This window comes from Cupressus sempervirens, chromosome 1, assembly GCF_028749045.1.
Source record: "Cupressus sempervirens isolate cs-2001-9-10 chromosome 1, ASM2874904v1, whole genome shotgun sequence".
NCBI classification, from domain to species: Eukaryota; Viridiplantae; Streptophyta; class Pinopsida; order Cupressales; family Cupressaceae; genus Cupressus; species Cupressus sempervirens.
In genome coordinates this window covers 36019381-36028034 of record NC_143118.1, presented here as the reverse complement: position 1 = coordinate 36028034, position 8654 = coordinate 36019381, and positions in this window count along the sequence as shown.

Below are 8654 nucleotides of genomic sequence, written 5' to 3'. Positions count from 1 at the left end.
GACATTTAATAGGGAAAATGTACATGATTTTTATAATTATAAATAAATAAGGATCAAGAAGTAGTACCTTTGTTGTTTCATGCCAAGTTTATTGGTTCATAAGGACTGCACGTGTGATGGTGTTGTATTGGTTGAGTGTGTATGTGCCACTTGCTAAAAAGTCTCAGAGCATAAATATTACTTCTGATTTTTTGTCAATGTGTTGTGGGTAATTTATGTTTTTAAGAGTAGGAAGTAATTGTTTCACAACATTGTTTTCGACAGAGTAATGAATTGGTTGCTAGCTATCATTTGTGATAATTGTTTTCAGGTACAATAAATATTTGTATGAGATAGTTTCATCACATCGGTTGCAGTGACCTTTTTCTCCGTCCAGTGCTCCATAACTTTCAAATTTGTAGTTTCATTTTGGGTAGGAAGCATGGAATGGACTTGAATATGGATTTTTCACAGTTAAATTTCCCATGACATATTCACAATGTGCTTGTATTAGTATGCTTTAAAACATGGAAGATGAAATGCTGAATTAAAATGACAGAGGATCTGAAATAAGTTACCTAAACTGAAGTCTGCAGTAGCCTGTGGAGTGTATTTACTGTTATTTTGTTATGTAGTTTGCAGATAAATGTTGTTGGAATTGTTTGTAGAGTTGATTTTTGATCATTTTTTTTAGCTATGCTTCTAAAGATCAGTGATAGTATTTCATTTATTTCAAGTTGTTGATGTATTTGAATGTATTGGGGCGTGAAATTGGAATGCATATATAGCTAAACACAAATAGTAGAGCTAGTTAGTTTTTTAGTTTCATGCAATATAGCTGGTATTGTTTCAACCATGCTAGAAGCTTTTAAAATTAGTATGCAGTCACTGTCTCCCCGATCAAAATCTATTTTTGGTTCTATGTCGAAGTCTACTATTTTTAATGCCATGCCTGAGATTATTTTACTTTCATATTTGTTAAGAACGTTGATGTCATTGACATTTAATGTTATAGTAAGCTCTCCTTTGGAATCTGTAAGATCAACACTTAGAACTTCAGGTGTTTTGGTTGCTTTGTTCAAGAAAGCTTTGTAAACTACCAAGACATCACCTTTGAAACTTTGGCCTACTATTTTTGCATTCTAATCCTCTATTAATATACATGGTTCATTGTCTTCTTTTATCCTGTAACAATTAAAGGTCAATATTTTTTATTCTAAAATATTTGCAAGGATCAAAAGATTGAAAAGTTTAGATTTGAAATACCTTTTAGTGAGTTCCTGGTGATCTTGTGGTAGTTCACTTGCCACTCGCTTTGGTGAAGTCATTGTTGTTGTAAACATAATCCAAAGTAGAGTCAAACTACATATAGTTGAATGAATGTTGTAAGATGGTCTGTCCACTATGCTTCAGTCTTGTAAATAGAGCATGTACTTGTTGGTGAATTTGTCCATACATGGTCAATGAGTGGTTTGTTTATGTTGTGTGTTTCATTTAATATGAATTGAATATTGTATTTTTGCATATGTTTCATGAGTGTTGTTGTGGTTATGTTTTGTGCGGACATGTCTATGTTGAAATCTCCAACAATGTAAAGCTTGTTCTTTGATATGTAGCTTGTAGCTATTTCATCAATAAGCATTTTGATTTCAATAATTGTTGTGTGTGGTCATACGTAAACATTACAAACATTGAGTTGAGAATCTGATTCGTTAACTGTAATTGTTATAGCTTCAATATTTTTTGATCTATGTTCTATTGAATTAGTCATGAAAAGATTTCTTGAACTAAGTATTGTTATGCCATGTATATGATACATTGAATGGGTATTATATTTTCCAAATAAAATATCATTATTGCATGGGAGAGAAAATATTTCTTGTAAACACATGATATTAGTGGACATTGTATCATAATCATTTAAACTGTCATTTGCATGAGCATGTAGGCTACGCGTGTTCAATGTGAATATCAATATGTGTGCATTATGAGTTGTACAAGACTGTTGACTTTCAAGTTTCCATGTTGCATTTGAGTATAGTCAAGACATTTCATCATGGATTTTTTTGTGAATTTTGAAGTTGTCTAGAATCAAAGGTTTTAAGAGATACAATGAATTAATTGTTCTTGTTCTTCAAGGTGTTGCGTATGTTAAGCCATGCTGTGTTATGCCACTAGGATCAAATGCAAGACCATCCATTGTGAGGGCTTGGGCTCTATGCACTGTTCTAGCACATGGTAATTGTTTTCTGATTCAAACTTTTCCAGTAGTTGATATTTTTGGAATGGGTCTTGCAATTTGAAGGATGGAAACCCATTCTTTTTGAATGCCCTGAATGTAATATTGGCATAGTTTATTTCTTTGTTGTTGGCCTATTTTTGCATTGTTGAATTGTATCCAAACTATGTCCACTTCTTGTTGTTTGGTATATGCCTTAAATATTCCATCTGACCCATTTACGAGGCCATCTTTTGTGTTATAGTTTCCTGCAAAAAAATCAACAAGAATGTTTGGCTTTACAACTATTTGAGCTGGTAGAATCATTGTCTATGTATATAGTCACATTGCATTGAAATTTTCATCTTCAAGGTCTATTGCATCTAATATAATGTAGTTCCTAGGAACTTTGGAAAACATATGGTTGTTGTGTGCATTGACATCTTTATTCTTGTAGAATAGATATGGGAATGTTGGATCAATAGGGAGGGGGTCGAAGATAGGTTTGATTGAGATAATGTATATCATCATGTGTATGTTGTCTTAGACTATGTTATTTAGAATTGAAACAAATTTCTCATCTCTCTGACACATTGTAGTAGTCAGTGACTAGCATTTTAGATTATCAGTCCAAAAGTTATAAGGCATTAATTTTGTTGTCAATGGTTTGTTGTCAAAAATGGCCGAGTCAAGCACTGGAAGTGCTTGATAGAAGTTGCTATAGAAAATTGTGTCTAGATTGCCAAAGTATGATATTTGCAATTACATAATATCACGTAGTCGTTTGTCAATGTAACATAGGAAGGTGGAATCTACCAATGAGATTTCGTCTATGAGGAGTACATGTAATTGATTGTAGTTCTTTGATGTTGTATCTAATGTTTCTGTACTTAGTGCAATGAAATCTAATTTATTGAAAGGTATGTGAAAAGTTGAATGCAATGTACTTCCACTTATATTGTATCCACTTTTCCTATATATGTAGTTATTAGGCCTTTAGGTTTATCTGGATTATTGTCAATGAAATTGCTATAAATGCGAATAAGTGCTTGGAAAATGGTTGTTGGTGTAAATGTTTTCCCAGTTCCAACTCCTCTGATTAGAAAAAGATGCAGGGGAGTTTTTATGTCCTTTAGCTTTTTCATTACAATATCCTTGATGATTATTTGTTATTCTCTATTTAACTTTCTCCTTAAGTTATTTTATTCATTGTTGTTCATTATTTGAGGGAGTTGTGTGATTTCAAAAGATTTTGGACTTGTATTTTTGAACTAGTTCAAAAGTTAGGTTTTTATATCTTCATGGATGTCATATTGTTCCTCAAGTTTTCTAAGTATTGGTTGTTGGCAAGTGTTGGCTTTGTTTTATTCATTGTCATTTATCGCATTAATAACATTGTCAATATCACCCCACAGTGAATATGTGTTGTATGAAAACTTTGCTCGATTGTTCTGAATTATATTTTCATTATGCATGTAAGCTTTTTCCCATGAGCTGTAATTTTGTATAAATGTATCCTCAATTACAATGAAGGGAGCATATAGCAATAATTGTTCTCTACAATAGTTCTCTACCTGTAAATGTTTGTTGAAGTTAATGAAACGAATGATGTTTGGCTTAGCTTTTGGTTCAAGCTTACTTCTATCTTTTTATAGCTTGATACGAATTCTGCTAAACATAAATTAGCGATAGGTTGTGGGCGACGTAGGTAATATTCAATTAGTGATATGCACATTACATTTTCAAAATTATCTTGCTCTTTTTTTAATTGTTCAATTGGTTTGAGTATAAATGTACGGTCATTATGTGATCATGTATCAATAAACATGCATTTTCTAGAATTGGAGTGTAGTGGTAGAGCTAGAACTAAATGAGCTGCTTGTTGAGTGGACATTTGTTGTAGGTTTAGTAGGGAATTTCCAAGTTTTCCTATCATCTTGAGTGCAACAATATTGTCTCATTGATGATCATCACATATTTTTTTGAAAGCATTTGTCATAGACTTATCAACTTTTGCTATGTATGAACTACAATACATTGCAGCTGTGTATGCATTGAGAATAAATTGTGCATCTGTATTGGCTTTCCATAGAGGAGGTATCATTTTTCCAAAGCTATTATTCCAAATTTGTGAGGGCTTTCTTTGGAGAAATATTGTTGGTCTATGGATTGTTGGCCTTAAAGCAATAATGTAGTTTTCTTCAGTTATGTCTATTTCGTTGAGGAAGTTGTCAAATGTAAAAGATGTGTCATAGATTGCAACTTGGAGTTTGCATTAATTTTGTTAGCTATTGAGCTTATTCTTTTGTCTTTTTCAGGAAGGGGCTCAAGCATTGTTGTTGTTCTTATTGGTGGAAATGGAAAGTTATGTCTACAATGTTTATTTTTTGATCTTTTGCATTGCTTCATATGGTGATGTCTATGGAGAACAACAATATCTAGATCAAAATTTTCTGTTTTGCATGTAAGATATGTATTAATAAAATTTGTAATAGTTTCATTACTTTGCTTTCCATAGACAGGTGCATCTTTTACCCATATGAGAAAGTGATCATGTTCGGTTCGTCGATTTTGGAATTCTGTTACCGAAAAGAAATCGACTACATTTCCAAAAAAAGACTGGTTTGAAAGTATCAAAATTTTAGGGCATTTATCTGATGTCTATAGTACCACACACAAGTTATTGGATCCGTTTTAATTAGTTCATTTGTGTTGAGTTCTTATATCATATTTGATTTGTTTTGTGTTGTTCATTGATGATTGTTGTATAGTTGTTTGAGTGTGTCAATTAGAGCCTTAAAGTTTTGTTCAGCACTAGTAAATGTCAGAAAAAATGTTGGAGGCCCTAGTTGTCGTGTCATAGCAAAGATGTATTTTTTAGTTGATGTGCATAGTCTAGAGATATATAGATTCTTTTGAAGTCGACGTACCCTATATCCTATTTTAATATTTTTTCTAAGTTTGGTTTGTGTTTAACATCTTTTGCTAATAGCTTCCTTCCTTTAAGTTGTCCTTTGCGAATTCTTATCGACATTGTGGACATAACTTGATGTATGAGTATTTTTATTGTTTTGAAGAATTTTTTTTTTATGTGATATAAAATATGTCTTTGTGAGTGCATCAGTTCCCACTTTGCAATTTCTCGATATGATAGTTTTTAGTCAATGTCATGGTCACGTGGATCACTAAAAAATAGTGTTGGAAAATTCATTTCCTCTGCTTATTTGTCTTTGAATATTCCAATGGGACATTGGTTTTGTGCAGGTGCAATTTTCACTAATTTGTCTTGCATTTTATGTATGTTGATAGATTCTGTGAATCCATGTACCAAAATTTCACAAGGTTCATTCTCAGTATCACTTTCACACTCAGTTTCAATGTTATTTAGGTCATTCTTTTCGACAATCTCATTATCTATTTGTAGAGCTTGTTTCCAATCTCTATTAAGTTTGACATGTTCCATTTTGTACAATATTCTTCTTATTGGTTGTTGAAGAGCTTGCATAATAATGTTTGGTCGTACCATTCCCTTTTGAAAAGCATTTTTGTATTATAGTCTTCTTTTCAAGGACACAACAATTGTTGTTGTACTAGTAGTTGGTAGAGGCAAAGCTCTTTGTGTAACATTAGTATCTACAGGGACATTGATTATTGAACCTCTTAAGCCAACTTGAAATCTTTTGTGCCCCAACTCCCAAATTTTTGCAAATGTGATTCACAATGAAATAATATATTCTACTAATTGTGTTAGCATTTGCACATATTGCATCAGCTTGTTCATTCGAATGTTATGCGGTGTAACATATTGAGGAATCTTGTATTTCTTTAATGCATTATTTCATTTGCGACAAATGGAATATGATAACATGTTGCAATTTGATTTGACTAAACTACAATAAGTCTGCTTTTGTTCAAGTCAAATTTTTTTTGTCTTTCTTAAAGTGTAATGTTTCACAAACATTGCACACGTGTGTTGGTGTGTCCTTAATTGTGTTTTGGAATAGATCAATTGGGGATAACGTTCTCTTTCTTTTTTTAAAGAATTGTTCTACATTATTGTTTTGAATCGATTTTTTTAACTTTTGGAGAGAAGTCTTTTGTTTTGCAGGCTTGTTTTGTTGATTGTTATTTTGTTTGCTATTTTTTAATTTTTTGATGCAAGTGTTTTGTCTTGTTTACTTGTCTGTAGCTTTTATTTATTGTGGTCATAGTTTTCATATTTACATTTCTTGTTACTTAATTTTGTGTCATATTTCTAATTGATTTCTTAAATTGAGAAAACATAGTTATTTTTGGTTCTATAAATTATGTGTGATTGATTGTATTTTAGTGGTTCAAAATAGCCACAAAGTGGATTGACATCATAGAAGAGAAGTGAGTATGGTTTACTTGTTAAAAATTCGTTGAAATGCAAGTATTTTTTCCTTGTTGTAGATGACCAAACACATATTCCTACATTCAACCATTTGGACAACCATCGTATGCAAAATATATCTCTCCAAAGACGTAGTTCATTGTTAGTTGTTTTAGGATTTGCAATTTTTTGCATTCTTCACAAATATGTGTCATGGTCCCTAACTTTGTGCAATTCGTAAAGTATTTCTGGATATAATTCATGGTTGTAAGAATCAAACACCTCTGATTCTTGTTTTTCTAGACTAGTCAAAAAGTATTGAATAGTTCCTTTGCGAAGGTCAGTTGATGTATAATGATTCTCAATCAAATGTTCTAATGAATCAAATAGACAATCCCCAACATTATATGTAAATGTTGGAATTCTAGCCAATCCTTGTTCCCTGAGTGCATGGTCAATGTTGAAGGACAACTTTGAGCTTTGGTTTCTATAATTTTCCACATCTACAGTTTCAACGCTTTCTATTTTTATGTTCATAAATCTAACTATGACTATTATTTTAAGGGAAAAAGAACACTATGTTGTCTATAAAAAACAATGATGACATGCTATTTTTTAAGTGGACAACAAAAATAGAATTCTTACCATTTTCTATAATTAAAATTTCACGTAATGGCCTAAAATTTTAAATTGGACTTGTAAAGAAATTAGTCTACAGTGAGGTGATCATGAAACCTACTTTTTATTTTTTCAAATGGAAGAAAAAAATTATAAGAAGAAAAACCTCTAACAAAAAGGAACACGATGCTGAAAATATACCTTATACTAGTATTAATGTACAAACAGAATCGAGGAAAGTGAATAACAATAGCTTTTTCTTCAATACATTTACCTTGATGAAGAAGCTTTTGCTCATACAATGCCTGGGACAATTTACCCACTTTAGCTAATTGCGCGAAAATGCTAAGAGAGAATGAAATAGCATATGAGAAGCTATGTAAAGAAAGAGAAGCACAAGTAAATGTTAGAAGAAAATATTACATAATCTCCACACAATCTAATCCAGAAACTAATTTACATAACTATGATGGATTGTGGAAATCTGATTGCATTAATAAGAAAATATTACAGCCTTAGGTAATTCAATATTAGTTCAAGAAAAATATACAGTAAGTGGAGAAGTTTAAGGTCCATAGCTTAACTATAACAAATCCATTTCCACTTTATTCAATATCCAAATAAGCGTCTAATCCAAAACCCAAATCATTCCATCATTCTATCCTATCCAAATATACAAGAACTTAAAAACAAAACAAACCAAAATAATTTATTTAATTCATAAACAAAGATAATTAAAGTCACATTTGAATTAAAGTTGAAATTATTATTGCTTCAAAAATCATTAGTAAAAATATAACATAAATTATACTCAATGATATTGAAGACATTTGAATATTAAAATAGATTGCAGAAAAAGATACAGTGAACAAAGAAAATAAATAAACAAAGATAATTAAAATCACATTTATATTAAAGTCAAAATTATTATTCCTTCAAAAATCATAAGTAAAAATATAACATAAATTATACTCAATGATATTGAAGACATTTGAATATTAAAATAAATTGCAGAAAAAGATACGGTGAACATAGAAGAAATTGTAAGAAGAAAAACCTCAAGCAAAAAGGATTCATGTAGTGGCCTAAATTTTCAAATTGGACTTATAAGGAAATTAGTCTACAGTGAAGTGATCGTGAAATCTAGTTATTTCCCTTTCAAATGGAAGAACAAAATTATAAGAAGAAAAACCTCAAACAAAAAGGAAAGTGACACTCAAAATATACCTTACAATAGTATTAATGTAGGAACATAACTGAAGAAAGTGAGTAACAGTGGCTTTTTCTTCAACAATTTTACCTGGATGAAGAAGCTTTTGCTCATACAATGCCTAAAACAATTTATCCACTTTAGCTATTTTTTTTCAATCATTTTATCTTCCACCTCACACAACATGTCTAATCAAAATTAATTCTCAATATCAATATAATTTCAATATGTTATATCTTTGTATTTGAATTTCTAATTTTTTTAAAACTTTGATT